The sequence below is a fragment of the Mytilus californianus genome, unplaced genomic scaffold, assembly GCF_021869535.1.
Source record: "Mytilus californianus isolate M0D057914Y unplaced genomic scaffold, xbMytCali1.0.p SCAF_1, whole genome shotgun sequence".
Classification (NCBI taxonomy): Eukaryota; Metazoa; Mollusca; class Bivalvia; order Mytilida; family Mytilidae; genus Mytilus; species Mytilus californianus.
This window is the reverse complement of record NW_026262581.1, coordinates 60,512,333-60,532,564: the sequence shown is the minus strand read 5'-3', so window position 1 is coordinate 60,532,564 and position 20,232 is coordinate 60,512,333. Positions and strand designations below refer to the sequence as shown.

General features: G+C 32.0%; 1 long non-coding RNA gene across 1 annotated transcript; it reads left to right on the top strand.

Moving 5' to 3' along the window:
* The first annotated feature begins 1,754 nt into the window (after positions 1-1,754).
* On the top strand, positions 1,755-15,190 carry LOC127705372 (uncharacterized). The gene is made up of 4 exons (XR_007983857.1): positions 1,755-1,892; positions 6,502-6,676; positions 7,852-8,085; positions 14,377-15,190. It is a non-coding gene; the product is annotated as an uncharacterized LOC127705372 (long non-coding RNA).
* Positions 15,191-20,232: the final 5,042 nt, after the last annotated feature.

Sequence of the window (20,232 nt, the reverse complement as noted above, 5' to 3'; positions counted from 1 at the left end):
AAACATAGTCAGAGGGTGAACAGAACTTGATTCTTACAAGACACTCGCTGTTAAAACAATTTGATATGATGACAAGCTTTTGTTTCAACTTTTTTTTTAAATTTCAAACATGAGGCATTTGCCTCATTTGCCTTAATGTTCTAAGTAGTTACGGCCCTGGTTTCCACTAAAAAGCAACACAAAAATGGTACAATTCACTAAAGGACAATTACTACTTTAGGTCCAATTTGATCATATAGCTTCTCAAAGTTTTGGTTTTATACACCCTTCGCTTTCAAATATTTGGCTTTGAGTGTTACTGATGAAGGAAAATCCAGAAATTAAAGCAATACGCATGCATGTAAATTATAACGTGTTATTCTCATTTTTACAACACTGTGTCGATACCTCTGCTTGTGGACTATCAGTCCCCGAGGTTATCATCAGCTCAGTAGTCGGTACTTCGGACTGACATTTATAACAAATCTTTCTAAAATTGTCGGTTTATTAATTTTGAAACAATAAAGAAACTAATGTTTCAACTCCCTCAAGCAAAGATTTGGCTCTATTTTTTTATGTCCTTGTTTATCATATAGCTCTTCAGCTGTTTCGGTTCTTATACATCCCTGGTTTTCAAATATTGGCTTTGAACGTTCCTGATGAAGGTTAATCAAGAAAAGCGCTTCGGATGCACGTACTCTATAAAGTGTTATTCGCATTTTTTTTTATAGGCCGACTGATGAATTTGCACAACTTTACTTTTTTTAGACCTTATTATACTGATCTTTTTTACGATTATCAGTTTCTGTCTGTCTTCTATATTTGCCGCGAAAAAGGCATCAATGCCAAAAAGTCATTATTGAACGGCAGTTACTATAAAGGCAGAAGATCGATAATGTTTGTCTTATTTATTTTTTTCTAATCGATCGATGTTACATTGCGTTCACTCCATCTACAATCTTTTACAAGATTTTAGCAAAAAATTCAAAAACAGGTAAGAATTGTCTTTTAAAGGGTAATATAACACTAATGAGGGTCAAGTGACTTGATTTGTTTCACTAATTTGTAGACCTTGTTGATCATTTATGCGTTCTTTTTTTATAATTGTTTTCTAAACCACCATCCCAGAAAAAATGACAAAAAATTGTCATCAAGGACAATGAATCAACATAGGAGCAGCAGTTAATGCCATTGATGAGCTCTGTTATGAATAAAAGTTGATACAAGTATGCACAATCTTATTGTATTTGTGTAAGCTGTATACTCGACCTTTAGTATAAGTTTAATAGAACTTCATAATATACTGTTTTAACCCACCTTTTTCTTCGGAAAATGCGTGCACTAAGTCAGAAATAATGCAGTAGATTTTTTCAGTGTTTATGGGCTCCCCTTTTTGAATTGCCTTGGAGTTCAGTATTTTTGTTATACTTGTTTTTCTATATTTGTATAAAAAGCATATTTGATGTCTAAAATGACACCATTCTAATATTTTTTCATTCGAATAAATAAATAAATAAATTATGAGCTTTTAAAAGTATCTAAGTGTAATATTCTATATAGGATGTAAAATAAAATATCTTCTGTCTGAATGGTTTGTTATTTAGTATCAGTGGTCAATTGAATTGAGTGTATACGCACCCATATCTATTATAGAAGAATTAACATGTGTAAAGATTTCAACAGTTATAATTTTGATAAAAGAACAAAAGATTATATTATGCAAAGTAACATTGTTCATTGTTAGCATGCGCCGTGGTTTACATCTAGTTCATATTTATGAAATGGTGTTGCTCTAGATCTTAATGTTATTATTAAAGAGATTGATAAAAAGTAATTGGACTATACAATGTCATATAAGACAATTGCGAAAGTCTTCATTTGCCTTTTCGCCATAAATATCATATTTATTAAAGGTTAGTTTATTTTTAATGTTAATACAACTGTATGTATGCTTAATTTCATATAATTTATTTATTCTACAGTATCATCCAGAGATTCTATCCAACAGATGAACTTCTTCATAATATTAAAAAATTACTGAATTCTGAAATAACGTAAAGATAATATGCTAAACTACATCTATGTAAAAATTGCATTACTTCGGAGTAGAAAGAAGGAGAATTAACTAATACAATATTAAATTGTTAAAATATAAGTACAATTTGTAAGACTTCAAGATATAAAAAAGAAATTGACACTTAAACATATATGCATTTTTGTTTCCCGCGCAACGCGTTGAATGGAACATAGAAATACCGGCCGTCCGTCCGATCTTGTTAGCGCTCCCATGTGTAGATTACTTGCCAGATTTTTATGAAACTTATATCATAGGTTTATATCAGCAATGTTTTGAACGAGTTAGAAAATCAGTGTCGATCAAGTATTTTTAAAAGAGTTTTGCTCCTTGGAAACATTAGTTATATGGCAAATTGCATTGTTAGCGCTCTCATTTGTACAATTCTTGATAGCTTTTATGAAACTTATATCATAGATTTATATGAGCAATGTCTTGGACGATTTCGAAAATTAGTGTAGATCAAGTATTTTCCAAAGAAATTATGCCCCGTGGAAACATTGATTATATAAAAAATTGCATTGCAAGTGCTCTCGCATGTACAATTTTGCCAGATTTGTTACTAATTCATACCAAAGGTATATAACAGCAATGTCTCTTACAATTTCAAAAATAAGTGCCGATCAACTATTTTTAATGAGTTTCCCTTGGAAATTGATCTCAAGTCATCAACTCTCTAGTAAGATAATTTTAAAAGTTCTAAAAAACAAAAAAAATGTTTTTTGTTTATTTTTGTCGGTTTTGTCAGAATTTAATCTTACTTGTCCTTATGATTACCCGAAGTTGTATGTCAATCAATAAAGTGATGCATATAAATTTCATACCATTTCCTTAGTGTTACCTTTAATTTTTTTTATAAAAATTATATACAAAATGACTAAATTAAGATGTGAAAATGAATAAAATTACGAAATATTATTATTTCAAATTAAAATTAATGATTGAAACAATTGTGACTTGTTTCTTTATTATTATGAGGCTGACTTCATACAGGAACTTCTTAGGAAGAAAGATAAGAAGTAAGCAATATCCATTAACTTTACGTTCCGCTATATAGACGATGTTCTCTCACTAAATAATACATACATTTGGTGACTATGTTGAACGAATCTATCCCATCGAACTAGAGATAAAGGATACTACAGATACAGTTAAGTCTGCCTCATATCTTGACTTACATCTAGAAATTGACAATGAGGGTCGGTTGAAAACAAAACTTTACAACAAAAGAGATGATTTCAGCTTCCCAATTGTGAACTTTCCATTTCTATGTAGCAACATTCCAACAGCGCCTGCATACGGAGTATATATCTCCCAATTGATACAATATTCCCGGGCTTGTATTTCCTATCATGATTTCCTTGATAGAGGATTGCTGTTCACAAGGAAGCTATTAAACCAAGAGTTCCAAATGGTGAAGTTGAAATCATCCCTTCGTAAATTTTACGGACGCCATCACGAGTTGGTTGACCGTTATGGAATATCCGTTTCACAGATGATATCGAATATGTTCCTTATGTCGTAACTACAATACCCTTCCCTTTTCACGAATGTGACCTACCGAATTAGACTATTTACCGGATTTGTAATAACATAAGCAACACGACGGGTGCAACATGTGGAGCAGGATCTGCTTACCCTTCCGGAGCACCTGGGATCACCCCCAGTTTTTGGTGGGGTTCGTGTTGCCTAGTCTTTAGTTTTCTATGTTGTGTCATCTGTACTATTATTTGTCTGTTTGTCTTTTTATTTTTGGCTATGGCGTTGTCAGTTTGTTTTCGATCTATGAGTTTGACTGTCCCTCTGGTATCTTTCGTCCCTCTTTTGTGTTCTTCCGAAAAGTCACAAAAAGCGTGTTTACTTACCTGATGTCCGACAGCATCGTTAAGACCATTCTGGATCATATTAAAACAACAAATATTTGTCACAAGAACTTTTTGTTATGATTCTTGAAATCTTTCTGAAACGGGATTTTATTGCGTCTCAAATTTTATATTTAAATAACGTTACTCTCAAAATCTTTCGGTAGATTCTAATCGTGTAGCAGACAGTTTTGAACTAGAAGTTGGTTTAAAGAAAATATATGTGTTGCCTTGCCGAACATTTACAAGATGCAGTCTATCAAACGATCCGAACTAGGTTTCAAGTTTTATGGCTTTATAAAAAGTTTAACATCAACCTATGATTGAATTTTCATATATAAACTGCTTTGAAAAATTCTGAAGTAATAACCACCAAACTTAAAACTAAAGACTCCAAGGAACGCGTATCGCTCACCTGTCATTTTTTGAATAAAATTGATAAAATGCAACTAGAGTATTTATGTTGAAAGGAAAATTTTTACTGAATCAAGTTTATCTCTATATATATCTATTACAGTTTTTATGATAATGATAAAAATCAAAAAAAAATAAACAAAAGTAAATTAGATCTTAGGCAGTTGTTTTTGCAAAAAATACTTAGATACCTTAAAAGTATATAATTATTTTTTACAGATATAAGTGCCTGGGATTTGAGGCAAAAACTCACATAAGGATTCGATTAACGAGTCCATTCATATCGACTTATTTGTAGTTATTCTTTTGAATATTTTTTTTGGTTTTACTACTACTTAAATTTTTAAGTAAGCTTTGGATTTTCAAATACTTTGGCTTCGATCATCACTGAAGAGACATTTATTGTCGAAATGCTCATCTGGTGCAGAAAATTGGTACTGTTTATGTTATTACTACAACTGGGTCTTATTATACTGATAATTTTTACGAACTACAATTTCTCTCTTCTGAAGTTGTCGAAAAAAGCTCATATATTCCCACAAAAAATCATCGTTCAAAGGCATATAAGGAGAAGATTGACGATGTTTGTATTGTTTACTTTTTTGTAGATCTTGTCTTGCCGTAACACTTTCTATTTAAATTCTTTTACAAGAGCTTAGAAAAATTCCAAAATATGTGTAAATCGTCTGTTAAGAGTAATCACTCTTATAGGAGACAAGTGACTTAGGCAATGTAATTAATTTGTAGATCGTGTCGATTTTTATCTGCTATTGTCTTCAAAACCACAATTTAAAAAAAAAAGGCAAGCAATTGTCATTTAAGGGCAATTACTCAATATTTCACTTATTCGTAGATCTTGTTGATCATTTCTGCCTATCTTTTTATATGTTATTGTGTCCAAAACCGCAATCTCAGGGGAAAAAAGTCAAACAATTGTCACTCAAGGACAATGACTCAATACAGGAGTGGTAGTGATGAACTTTGATCTGAATTCGAGTGGAAAAAAGTATTCAAATATCAAAATCTTATTGTATTTATTTTACCTCAAACTCGAGCTTTATTATGAGTTCATTAGAACCTCATAAAACACATATCATTATTAAAACAAAAAAGCATATTTGATGTCCAAAATTGTACCTTTGTACTTTTTTGTTTCTTCAAATAAAAACATTAAAAGTAAGCGTCTGTTAAAGTCTGTTGGAGTAAAATATTCCAACCTAATCGATACTGTTTTAATGGTTTTCCAGTATCAATGTTCAATTGAATTATGTGTATAAGCACGTATATCTACAATAGAAGAAAAAGGATGTGTCAAAATCTCAACATTTATTTTCGTGATTAAAAAAGGATCATAATGAGATCGTTTAAAATAAATGCCGGAGTTTACATTTAGTTCAGTTTTATAATCCGATAGCGCTCCAAAAGTCTTAAAGTTATTTCGAAAGTTGTGCATAATTGAGTTTCAAAATATCGAATAAGATCATTTCTAAAATTCTAGTTTGCCTTTTCGTTTTACGTATTATATTTGTTAAAGTAATTAGTTCATTGTTGACTATACGATATTTCTCAATACTCTATATTTTGTGCATTAACCACTTCATTTTGTTTGACATTAATATTTGACAAACAATATTATCATCTAAGAATCTTTGTCATAACATGTATTTGATAAAAGGTTGATAGGATATTTAAGGCCTTATGAAGAAAAGCTGATGGTCACAATTAATTATAACAAAAGAAATTGCATAAAAGTTTGCCTATTTGTCAATAATCCAAATTTTATATCATGTGTATGACCGACATAATAATGAAATTATGATCGATATATTTCTACAAAATTAAAAAGAATATCATACATATTTTGGACTGGCATCGATGAAAAGACATTAATTGTCGGAAAGTGAATCTAGTACAATAAAATTGGTACAGTTAATGTTGTATAATTAAATGTGTATTATATTTGCAATAACTGCTTTTGAGATATAAAAAATGACTATGAAAAAAAGTAAAATAACAAAAATACCGAACTCCAAGGATAATTCAAATCGGAAAGTCCTTTATCAAATGGCAAAATAAAAAGCTCAAACACATCAAACGAATGGAAAACAACTGTCATATTTTGACTTTGTACACAAGCATTTCCTTGTGTAGAAAGCTCTCTTTTTATTTTAGGTAGTGAACCAGTGCTCTTTCTAGCTTTAGAACACGATGATGGAATAATTTCATTGGACTTGAACAATGGAGATATTACTGTTATTGTTGATGCCGTTTCAAATGCTGCGATAGATTATCACAATCGACTTGGTCTGCTATACTATACTGATCTTACTACTCGTGCACTTTCTAGGTTTGTACTAACTGCAACGTTATTAGGAGTACATGTATTTGCATAATTTTAAAAATGTCCATCTAACAGATTGCTAATGTATGTTCCTTTTTACTTAAACCTTAAAATCTATGTTTTAAGTGTTGATGGGTTTTTACATTGACAAAATTAAATATCTTATTCATAACTCTGTAGACATTTCAGCCGTATTTTGTACTACCTCCACACAAAATTACATAAATTGTGCCTGAAATTTTGCCCAAAAATGTTAAATCTGCATTTTTAATTTTTCTTTCGATCACCGGGAACCCATGCTTTTGTGACATCGTCACAACACCTCAAGCACTGTAAATTACGCCCTAGACCGATCAACTAGGCTATAATATATAAAACCATTTATACTGCAGCTAGAAGAATACTGTTTTATTGAGGAGGGAAACTGGTAGGAATAATGTAAATAAAGGCAAAAGTAGTATACCGCTGTTCGACGATTTTTAATATAACGATATGTAATATTCCCCATTTCCATTCTCAATTTTATTGTTCTTAAATAAAAATAACAAAATGAATACACATTTTGTATATCGTATATATATATATACATTGGCTAGAGGTATGGTGAGAGGGTTGAGATCTCACTAACATGTTTAACCCCGCGCATTTTTGCGCCTGTCCTAAGTCAGGAGCCTCTGGCCTTTGTTTATCTTGTATGATTTTTATTTAATTTTAGTTCATTTATATGTTTTGGAGGTTAGTATGACGTCCATTTTCACTGAACTAGTTCACATTTTTGTTTAGGAGCCAGCTGAAGCCCGCTTCTGGGTGCGGGATCTTCTTGATGTGTTGAAGACCAATTGGTGGCCTTCAGCTGTTTTCTGCTCTTTGGTCGGGTTGTTGTCTCTTTGACACATTCCCCATTTCCATTCTCAATTTTAAATTTTTACAGCCTGTATAGAACAATGATTCATACTCTATTTTACTCTTTTTTTAACAGCGGTATACTACTGTTTCCTTTAGTTAACCCAGCTTGAAAAATAAAAATAAAACTGTCCACAAGGTACTTTTTATTTAGAGGGCTCACAGACACTTACTTTCAAAATTTTATGCTATTTCGTGAATGATAAAAATAGCCGGTTAGAAATAGAAACCTTTCTTATGTGGCTCTAATCAAATGATAAAAAGAAGTATATTTCTAGAATACGTTATCCACCAAATGGCAACACAGCTTCTTCTGAGATAATAATACAGGCATTAGATGACCACAGGCCTATTGGTGTGGCGGTTGACAGCATCAATAACTATATTTACTGGGCTGATGACTATGCCGATTCAATAACAAAAGCAGATCTATGCGGATTTAATCAACGTGTTATTCTACAGGACTCTAGTATAAACAAAATACTAGGGATAGCTTTGGACACCGAAAACAGGTACTAGTATGATTTATTTTATTTGAGTGTTTATTAAATGACCTTTAGAAAACAATCAAAATTCCTTAATTACACAGCAAAGCATTCAAAATCCGTTGATACTCTTGTAGATTATAATGATTTAAAATGAGCTTTCTGTGATGATTTTTTTTAAGTTCAAAGTGTGGTATTTACCGTGATCAATGACCGTGGTAAAATGAATATGCTGGGGTTAAGAAACATAGTACTATCGCATTTAAATATACAAATGTATAGGATTCTCTAGCCCTATTTTCTTTTTATGACTTAGTGCTATCTGTTACGAAATAATATTATGACAATAAGGTCAAATAACGTAATATTAGCAAGATACTTCATGGGATATTTTCCTATTAAAGATAAAGACTTTTCAATCCTATAATAAATGCTTATTGTTGCACTGCAATATTAAATTTCAATATACTTTTATGTTTCATTGATTATTCTGTTTAGTGTTTTAACACTTCATTAAATCGATTTATATTCTTACGCCCCCTTCTATTTCAACGTTCACCCCTCCATATTGCCATGGCATTGTCTGTTTATTTTCGACTTATGAATTTGAATGTCCCTTTGGTATCTTTCGTCTCTCTTCTACAAAATCAATTATTGTATTATATAATAGCAATTAAATCACCATACTCGTATAATAAGGCGTCACATTTAAATTGATATGCGGGCAACGTCATATAACTCATATAAAATTTGGAAATGAAAAGGCTGTAAAGTATGATCAAACACACATGATGCTAACAATCGCACTAAATTTAAGACGTTTCACAAGCTATCGTTATGCTACAATGGGAGGAATTTAATCGGCTAAATTTTATGGCATATTTTGTTTGTTTTTTCAGCTCTGCAGTGTATGTATTGTATTGGTATTTCAAATATTTCGGCCTCGAGCATCACTGAAGAGACAGTACCTGTCGAAATGCGTTTTAGTGCAGTAACATTGGCACCGTTAATCAGAAAGTTAATATCTCATATCTTCTGCGAAAATGGTCTCACCTAATGGCAGTATATTATGGTTTGATGCATAATTCGACAAACAATTCTTGATTTCAAGATTTCAGACATAGTCTGGGAGAGAGCAGTAATGTTTCTAATGTGTCATAAATCTTAATAGATTTGTCAAAGTCCAATAACACGTGAAAAAATTGTCAAATAACAAGACTGTTAAATTTAATTAACTGCACACGATACAATTACACCTAAAAGGGTGTGACTATTTTATTAAAAAAATCAGTATGACAAACAATACTACGAGATTTTCAAGATTTTGGAGATATTGTGCCAGAGCAGTAGCGTTCAATAGTTGTCAAACTATTTTCAAAAATGTCAAGTCAAATAACTTCGGCATAAACTCTCAAATCAAACTGCCGAAATAGTACCACCAGTTTAACATGTTGACCATCACCTCTACAAGTTGTGAAAGCTTTCAGAGGAGTGGTGTAAACAAAATGTTACTGTCTACCATAGAGAGAAAAAAGAACTTTAACTGATATTATGGAATGAAAACTGAACCAAGAAACGGTGTACAATTCTATTTAGGATATTATGAATGATGATAAACAAAACTACTTATAACAACTAAATATACAATGACATAAAGTAAACTTTATTTTATTTATCATATGAATTACTTTCATTTTCAAATTCGACTAATGGAACTATATAAAATAAGCTATATGTAGTAGGATGTATAGGTTTTCATCATTGATTTGATTATAGATATACCATTACACGTTTTTGTGAAAAATAAATGTTAGACTAAAGAGTACTTGCTTAGTTCTGATGTCGAAACGAAACGAAAGAGACCGAAATCTTCGTTGCAGGAGCAAAGCTAGATATTTATGAATCAACGTTTACAACGTTGAAATACATGTGGCATATTTCCACTATTTACATACAATTTCTAGTTTTGACAAGGATATTTGATTGACTTTGCAAATTATGAATGTTTTAATTTTTTGATACGAACATGATAGGGCTCTTGATTATGTAATCAATATGGGGCTCATATATGACTCAATGGTGGTACCCTGAATGTATATCAAACTATAAAAAAAAGAAATCCTTTTTGGTAAATTGCATAGCTACACGAATATCTCCAAATTTACAGATGTAAATTGACATGACATAGATATAAAATCAAACACTTCTTTCTTCCCATATCACGTGATTGATGTTGCACAGTCTTTGTTTTTCTGTGTTGTGTTTTGTATACTTTTGTTTGTCTTTTGATCGTTTTTCGTAGACTTTGCTATGGAATTGTCAGTTTGTTTTCGACTAATAAGTTTGCTTATTCCTTTGGTATCTTTCGGCTGTTTCTTACCATTGTCTTTAATTAATATAGACAGTAAGAGGATTTACAACCAACTGTGTAAAGTACATTCATAACTAGTCCCCTCTTATCAAAATATCATCAATAGCGCATAAAACATCACGATTTGTAATGGCAGAACAATTGGTATACTTAATAACAGAAGGTGATGTAGTATTCCATATCTTTTGAAAATAGTGCCAATCATAGCATCCAATATTATACCAAAAATAAATACGTCTCTTAAATTTTCCTTTGATTATTTAATTTGCCTGGCGTTGTTTCTATTCACAATAGTTGTGTGTAAGATATTTTGCACTCGAATGACTATCAAAAGAAATATTTAAATACTCATCTTTAATGAAATCATCCGTTTTTGTCTTGTCAAATGCAAATTTTTGCTGACTTACACTCATGCTGGGCACTTTGTACTATAATAGGAAACCGACATATCAAACGGGTTGAGGTTCCAAAAAGGGCTGCTTTTGGAATTTTGCTTGAATATTAGGTATATTCTGAGCAGAATTATTAACGAAATTTGATGAAAACGTAACCTTATTTGTTACGCATTGAACTTGTGCTTTTTATTGCTCTTACACTGCTATGTTGATTTTGTTTTCATTGTCGTCAGTATCATTTACAACAGGGTTTGCCTTATACTGCCTAACAGTATCTTAACAAATCTCATCGTAATTTATTTGTTGCATTTTGTAAATTTGCCAATGACGTAAACAACAGTCTCACCTGCGTAGTCTAAATTACAATGTTCAATATACCAAATGACTTGATTGAACTATTCTAAAACATAACCATTAAGCATATACTGGGCTTTATTACCATCATAGTTCCAGTAATATTCATTTTCAACTTTGAGTTTTTTATACTGCAAAGCGACAATTAAAGTAGACCCTAGATACTACAAAATTCAACGGGATTTTTTTATTTGTTAGAATAGTTATGAATATAAAATCATGTGAACTTTTTCATGTAAAAGAAAAGTGTAACAAATAATGTCGAACCATCTAAACAAATAAACTTTTCTACTGCACTTTATCTTGACTTACATCTAGAAATTGACAATGAGGGTCGGTTGAAAACAAAACTTTACGACAAAAGAGATGATTTCAGCTTCCCAATTGTGAACTTTCCATTTCTATGTAGCAACATTCCAGCATCGCCTGCATACGGAGTATATATCTCCCAATTGATACGATATTCCCGGGCTTGTGTTTCCTATCATGATTTCCTTGATAGAGGATTGCTGCTCACAAGGAAGCTATTAAGCCAAGAGTTCCAAATGGTGAAGTTGAAATCATCCCTTCGTAAATTTTACGGACGCCATCACGAGTTGGTTGACCGTTATGGAATAACCGTTTCACAGATGATATCGGATATGTTCCTTATGTCGTAACTACAATACCCTTCCCTTTTCACGAATGTGACTTACCGAATTAGACTATTTACCGGATTTGTAATAACATAAGCAACACGACGGGTGCCACATGTGGAGCAGGATCTGCTTACCCTTCCGGAGCACCTGAGATCACCCCCAGTTTTTGGTGGGGTTCGTGTTGCTAAGTCTTTAGTTTTCTATGTTGTGTCATCTGTACTATTATTTGTCTGTTTGTCTTTTTATTTTTGGCCATGGCGTTGTCAGTTTGTTTTCGATCTATGAGTTTGACTGTCCCTCTGGTATCTTTCGTCCCTCTTTTGCAAAAGATCATTTCCAAGATCCGTCAAATAAAACACCGTCTTCTTTTAAATACACATCAGAAGGAAAATATCCGGGTACTTAATATCATTTCCAACATTCCTATCTAAAAGGTGATATTGAACTGTTAATCCTTATTCGAAATGCCACCATGCTGTATGAATTCTCTCGATAACGCCAAGATGTCTGTGGTATCATATTAGACAAAACATTTGTATCTATTCAGTAAATAACCCTGTACCTTTGTAATGTATTTTTAATTTCGTTTGTCAAGTAGCAAAACGTTTTCTTCCACGAATCATTACCTGCTGTACGACAATATCCTGTGGGGAGGGCTGCGTTTCTTCATATTTCAACAAGTTTTTAATGTTTGGTTTCAAAGCTTTAAAACCATCACCTCATTCCCATACAATCAAATATGAACTCCTTTATTTGAAGACCTAAATGAACACCTCCAGTTCTGTTTCTTGCATAGTTAAATGCATTTTTAAGAGAGAGCTTCCGAATTTAAACGACCCATTACTTTAATGTGTTACTCAGAAAAAACTTAGCATAGTTGCAAAGGTCGCACCATCAATGCGAAAAGCATAAGCTCAATACTTTGATTTGTCAATGTCAATGTACTAAATAACTAAGTTTAGAATCCCTGAGAACTTTGTATGGAGTGAGGGGAAACATTCAAATTGACAATTGAATAGACCACTAATTGGAGGTCGATTCTAGACAAAAAGTATAGCAAAGGTTAACCGAACATATTTCATTTCATGATTGCTGTGCTACAATAATTAATGTTATTTTACCAAACAGGTCACTTTTTGAATAAGAAATATTTATTCTGGCATTTTATCGTGTAACATCAACATTTTAAATAGTTCTAGCATTTTTCGATCACGGCCTTTGAGTTGCTGTTGTCATTTCACTAACTCGAAAAACTACAAAAACATCCAATGTCATTATGGAAACTGTAATTGAGAGTAATAATGATTCGTAACTGGAGTTACAGAGTGCATACAAAATTTCTATATTTTATTTCACTTATAAATCACTAGTAATGTGCAGTCTGATTTTTTTTACCATGAACTTTTCATTGCATCCAACATTTTTGAAACAACAAATAATTAAGAAAGATCATAATAACTATTAATCTTATTGTAAAAATTGATGCTTAACATATACAACTTGCAAATTTACTTAACTGTAGATGTCACCATCTACTCAAGACAATTATGCAATGAATTGCTTAAGGTATTTCAAGGGTATTGCAAAACTGTGCTCTAATTTATGAATATCTCTCAATCTAGAAAATGCATTCAAATTTTGATCGTATGTTTGATTTGTATTTGCAGCAATTGAACAATTCATGAATCAGTTTGTTTAGGACTCGATTTCATAGCTATGAATTCAATGTTTTCTGTGTACAAGTGTTATGTTTCCTTTATTATCCAAGCATTTAACGAAAGCAGCCTACGTTGTTTCGGACAAATCAGGCAAACGCTTGTTTTGTTCACACATCGTTGTCAATATAATGACATTTTATGCGACTGTCATACAAGTGAGAGGTTTAGCTAGCTATAAAACCAGGTTTAATCCACCATTTTCTACATAATAAAATGCCTGTACCAAGTCAGGAATATGATAGTTGTTATTCATTCGTTTGATGTGCTTGAGCTTTTGATTTTGCCATTCGATTAGGGACTTTCCGTTTCGAATTTTCCTTGAAGTTCGGTATTTTTGTGATTTTATTTTTTGCATCCTCTCTGAGTTCTTTGCGTATTCTAGTTAAATACAAAGGCTTTATATTCTGTAAAGCATATATTACTTTATAAAATCTGCGGGAAAAGTCATAGTCCTGTAACAAACTCAAGACTTAGAATTTGCATTTGCCGCTAAAAGACATTATAGGAGAAAGAACAACGACCTCTTGGCTCGGAGTCAGATTGATTTTCAGGGTAGGGTAACATGTCTTATTGTGAGCTAGCATGTCAAAAACCTGGCTCAAAAATGTTTTAGTACATGTATATAATAACCTGGATGGAAACAGTTATCTTGGGAACGATGTGGAATAGAAATCAATTTAAGAGGTTTACCGAAACGAACTTAAGAGCACTGAATTAAAGAAGCTCAATCCAAAGTCCAAGTTATGATAAAAGTGGGAGACTTGCTAATACTAATAATAACGTAGAAGATGTACAAGCGTTAGCAATGATATTACTTTTTGTTTATTTTTTTTTCTTTTCAGTGTGATATATTTTACTGACAATGGCGCTGGAAAAATTGAAAAAATCGGTTTGGATGGTTCAAACAGACAAACTCTGTACTCAAATGCCGACTTTCCGAATCTAATATATATAGGTAAAGTAAAATTTACACAAGCATCAAGCTTAAAAGCACATGCCTTTTGTTGGTATTGAAAACATGTTACTCCTCAATATGTACCATATAATTTTTTTAGTCTAGTTTTTTTTCACTTTACCCGTTTCTCTTGCAAAATATTGTATGCTTTTAACGCAGTTATTTGTGGACAAGTAAAATTTATTTTATAGACACACGCCAAGGCACATGGTGCTTTCGTGTAAAAAGATTTCAACGTATGCATTTTGTTAAATAAGTCACTTAAGTTTAAACAAAGTATTCCAATACTTAAAAAACCTACACTGAAATTTTCGTGCATGTTACATAGTTTTAACAGCATGAAGAATAATAGAAATCATGTACTTTTATTTATCACGGTGTTCTCCAGATTCCCGCCATAATGTTAACTGACAAAAGATCACGTATAAACACGTATCCCATAACTATCATACAATTGATTTGAGTTATCTTTCATGGTTTTGATATAGTGATAATTATTTTTGCAATTATCTTTGTAGATGAACATGATGAAAGCTTTATCATTCTATATCTTAAAAGCTTAATTCTTCGTTATCTGATGTTTTTTTCTCTCTTTCTTTATGTATTATCTATATTTTTAAAGGTGGGAGTAATTTTTAGAGGATATTTTACTGACAAATTCACGACTCTTGGACTGGACTGGACTGGACTATAGACTGGACTGGACTATAGACTGGACTGGACTATAGACTGGACTGGACTTTTGCATGTTTATATTCTTTTATATCATGCATTTATTTTTTATTTGTTTATTTGTTATCTTCTTGTTTATTACAACTGTGCTTAATGCTTTTTATTCAGTAATAGAATTTTAATTTCTTAGCTTGTCTGTCAAAAGCCAATCGAACTTAGAACTTCTAAATTGTCTGACAATGTATGCAAACACAATTGAAAGAAAATGCTATGATCAGGTAAACAGTACCTCCTAGGGTCAGCCTGTGACAATCAGAATTAAAAAAACAAACAATAGCTTGATGAAAAATGATACATGAAATCATAACAAACATCTGAAACTGAATGTCATTCTAATGATTTATAATATACGATACACAGCATTGTCTTAATGACAGTTTAGATTGCTTCTAAAACAACACGTAACTTCTACAGTTTAGTTTAATTAAAGATGTTTGTGTATAACTTATGTTTTTCATTGTACATGGGATTAAAATATAAACCTATGCCCAAACTAAATACTTATGATACTGTTAAAAGAATAGAAAGATAAAATTGAGAATGGAAATGGGGAATGTGTCAAAGAGACAACAACCCGACCATAGAACAGACAACAGCAGAAGGTCACTAACAGGTCTTCAATGCAGCGAGAAATTCCCGCACCCGGAGGCGTCCTTCAGCTGGCCCCTAAACAAATATATATACTAGTTTAGTGATAATGAACGCCATACTAAACTCCAAATTGTACACAAGAAACTAAAATTAAAAATAATACAAGACTAATAAAGGCTAGAGGCTCCTGACTTGGGACAGGCGCAAAAATGCGGCGGGGTTAAACATGTTTATGAGATCTCAACCCTCCCCCTATACCTCTAGCCAATGTAGAAAAGTAAACGCATAACAATACGCACATTAAAATTCAGTTCAAGAGAAGTCCGAGTCTGATGTCAGAAGATGTAACCAAAGAAAATAAACAAAATGACAATAATACATAAATAACAACAGACTACTAGCAGTTAACTGACATGCCAGCTCCAGACTTCAATTAAACTGATTGAAAGATTATGTCTTCATCATATGAATATCAGGCACAATCCTTCCCGTTAGGGGTATAGTATCATACCATCATAACATATATGAGAAGAACATAACCCGTGTCATGCCAACAACTGGTTTTTAAATAAATGTGTTTAGTGCCGATGCAAAGACCCTATAAGTGAATCAATATTAACGCCAAAATATGCAATCTTTAATGACCTGACAACAGTATCGTAACTATATCCCTTCTTAATAAGTCTATTTAAAGGTTTTGTTAGCTTCAGAGGTGAATACTGACATTTTTGTGCTTTATAAGGAATATTTCCATAAAAAATTGGATGTGAAATACCTGAACGTATAAGAAGTCTGCATATTGAGCTATATTTACGAATGATGTCCTTATACCGATGATAAAATTTAGTAAATGTTTTGACTAGTTTGTGATATCGAAAACCCTGGTGTAATAATTTTTCAGTAATACATAAATTTCTCTCGTTAAGATCTAAAACATTGTTACATACACGAGCGAATCGTACAAGTTGAGATATATAAACACCGTAAGATGGTGACAAGGGAACGTCACCATCTAAAAATGGATAATTAACGATAGGAAATGAAAAATCATCTCTTTTATCATATATTTTAGTATTAAGCTTACCATTAATGATATAGATATCAAGATCGAGGAAAGTGCAGTGGTCATTGTTAGTATTAGCTTTATTTAAATTAAGTTCAACAGGATAAATTTCTTTAGTATACATACTGAAGTCGTCATTATTGAGAGCCAAAATATCATCCAAATATCTAAAAGTATTAGTTCGATATCATAAACTAGTCAAAACAATCTGTACCTAAAAAGATATAAGACATCTGTTTTAAGATTGAATGTCATCAATTAATACAACTTCTATTGACAGACAAGATTGTCACCATTTTATGGTGTTTATATATCTCAACTTGTACGATTCGCTCGTGTATGTATCAACGTATTAGATTATAGCGAGAGAAATTTATGTATTACTGAAAAATTATTACACCAGGGTTTTCGATATCATAAACTAGTCAAAACATTTACTAAATTTTATCATATTTAAAAAAGTTATAGCTTTTAAACTTTAGCTTTAAAATTTGTGTCTCTCAATTATTAAATATTACTTTTCTCATTATGGGCCCTTAAATGGAATAAGAAAATTTTTATTTTTATTTATATGTGAAACAAAGTTCACAATAATAAATTTCAGAAATAAATATAATAAGGTGATAAATGTATTATACACATAACAATAAACAATATAGGATTATTCATCTGTCTTGCTATCTGTTTTATACAATAAAATTGATGCTGACATTCCAATCTGTACCTAAAAAGATATAAGACATCTGTTTTAAGATTGAATGTCATCAATTAATACAACTTCTATTCACAGACAAGATTGTCACCATTTTATGGTGTTTATATATCTCAACTTGTACGATTCGCTCGTGTATGTATCAACGTATTAGATTATAGCGAGAGAAATTTATGTATTACTGAAAAATTATTACACCAGGGTTTTCGATATCATAAACTAGTCAAAACATTTACTAAATGTTATCATCGGTATAAGGACATCATTCGTAAATATAACTCAACATGCAGACATCTTATACGTTCGGGTATTTCACATCCAATCTTTTATGGTAATATATTTTACAAAGCACAAAAATGTCAGTATTCACCTCAAAAGCTTACAAAACCATTAAACAGACTTATTTAGAAGGGATATAGTTACGATACTGTTGTCAGGTCATTAAAGATTGCATATTTTGGCTTTAATATTGATTCACTTATAGGGTCTTTGCATCGGAATTGAACATATTTATTCTAAAACCAGTTGTTGGCATGACACGGGTTATGTTCTTCTCATATATTTTATGATGGTATAATACTAAACCCCTAACAGGAGGGATTGTGCCTGATATTCATATGATGAAGACATAATCTTTCAATCAGTTCAATTGAGGTCTGGAGCTGGCATGTCAGTAACTGCTAGTAGTCTGTTGTTATTTATGTATTATTGTCATTTTGTTTTTTTTCTTTTGTTTCCTATTCTGACATCGGACTCGGACTTCTCTTAAACTGAGTTTTACTGTGCGTACTGTTGTACGTTTGTTTTTTCTACATTGGCTAGATGTATAGGGGGAGGGTTGAGATCTTAAAAAACATGTTTAGCCCCGCTGCATTTTTGCGCCTGTCCCAAGTCAGGAGCCTCTGGCCTTTGTTAGTCTTGTATCATTTTTAATTTTAGTTTCTTGTGTATAATTTGGAGTTTCGTATGATGTCCATTATCACTGAACTAGTATACATATTTGTTTAGGGGCCAGCTGAAGGACACCTCCGGGTGCGGGAGTTTCTCGCTGCATTGAAGACCCATTGGTGGCCTTCGGCTGTTGTCTGCTCTATGGTCGGGTAGTTGTTTCTTTGACACATTCCCCATTTCCATTCTCAATTTTAAGATTATATATTAAAATCATATTATTAATAAAAAAAAAAACAAAGTACAGTTGTAATAAACAAGAAGATAACATATAAACAAACAAAAAATAAGTGCATGTTATTAAAAAAAAAACATGTGAGAGTCCAGTCTAGTCCAGTCCAGTCCACAGTCCAGTCCAGTCCAGGTAATACACTTTGCCCAAATTCACAAGTGTCGAAAATCAGTGTTTGTCAGAATCTGTCTCTTGATAAAAGTTGTAAATTGAGATAAAAACTACCACTCCCATTCAATTTCTAAGTCAAAGTATTTTCAATTTATTATTAAATTTATAATCTGTGACTATCTCTAAGTGTATAGCTCGTGTAGCGGCGCATGTGAATAAACACATATATTTTTTTGTTTACTTCGTTGTGTTTCTTTTTGTGTACAAAGCTCCTGTAAAATCAACATCGGTTACTGAAAAAGGATAATCTTAGTTGACTCGGTCTTAATGCGACGGTTGCAGATCGGATGCGCTGTAATGCATTCCTGATATCCTGATGCATTGAACGCATTTACAAATTTGTGATTTCAAGCACTGCCTTATTCGGGATTTCCAATATTTCTGTTGAATGTAAGCAATTGTACTGTAAAGTCTGGTATGTAAAGGCTTGGTATGCGCATCCATAACGATTAACGACGAAAAACTGTGATGTGTTGGCAATAACAACTGATATTTTGTATTCTCCTCGACAGGTGCGTTATGTACTCTCCAGGTACATCCGTAAAGATGTTTGTAAAAATACATTATTTAGTTTCTTCGAAACGATGACTCAGATTACAACGATGATAATTATTTTTTTGTTATTTCCTTATTTGTGATGGATGAGGTCAACAGGCTCGATAACATTATTGATTTGTAGTGTATTTCTTTTAAACAATAAATGCAATGAATGCAAATAAAAAAAAAACAATCACACACGCGCTTGCACAATAATAATTTTACAGTGTTGTGTACTTTTTTTAGGACAAATTATATCAAATTTATACAAAAGTTTACCAGCTCAACTCAAACTATGGACAGTTTTATGTTGAGGTGGTTTTGAATTCAGTTTGATAGATTCAAACATACCTATTTTTGACATTTTTTTTCAACTGGATCAAACATTACTTTACCTTAAAATGCATGACCCAATTTTTTTTCCAGTGATATTTCATCTCCCTACTTGTGATTTAAGGAATAAAACATGGAAAATAAATTGGGAAGGTATATGAAAAACATTTGCAAGTAATACACTGTTCAAACTTGGGACTCGTATAATTTATGATGGCATAATTCTACAACCTTACGAGAGGGATTGTGCTTGATTTTCATATAATGAAGATATAATCTATCGATCGGTTTAATTGTTGTCTGGGGCTGGTATGTCAGTAACTGCTAGAAGTCCTCAGTTAATTTTTGGTGATCATTGTAATTTTGCTAAGATTTTTCTGTTACCTATTCTAACATCGGGTTCGGACTTCTTTTAGACTGAGTT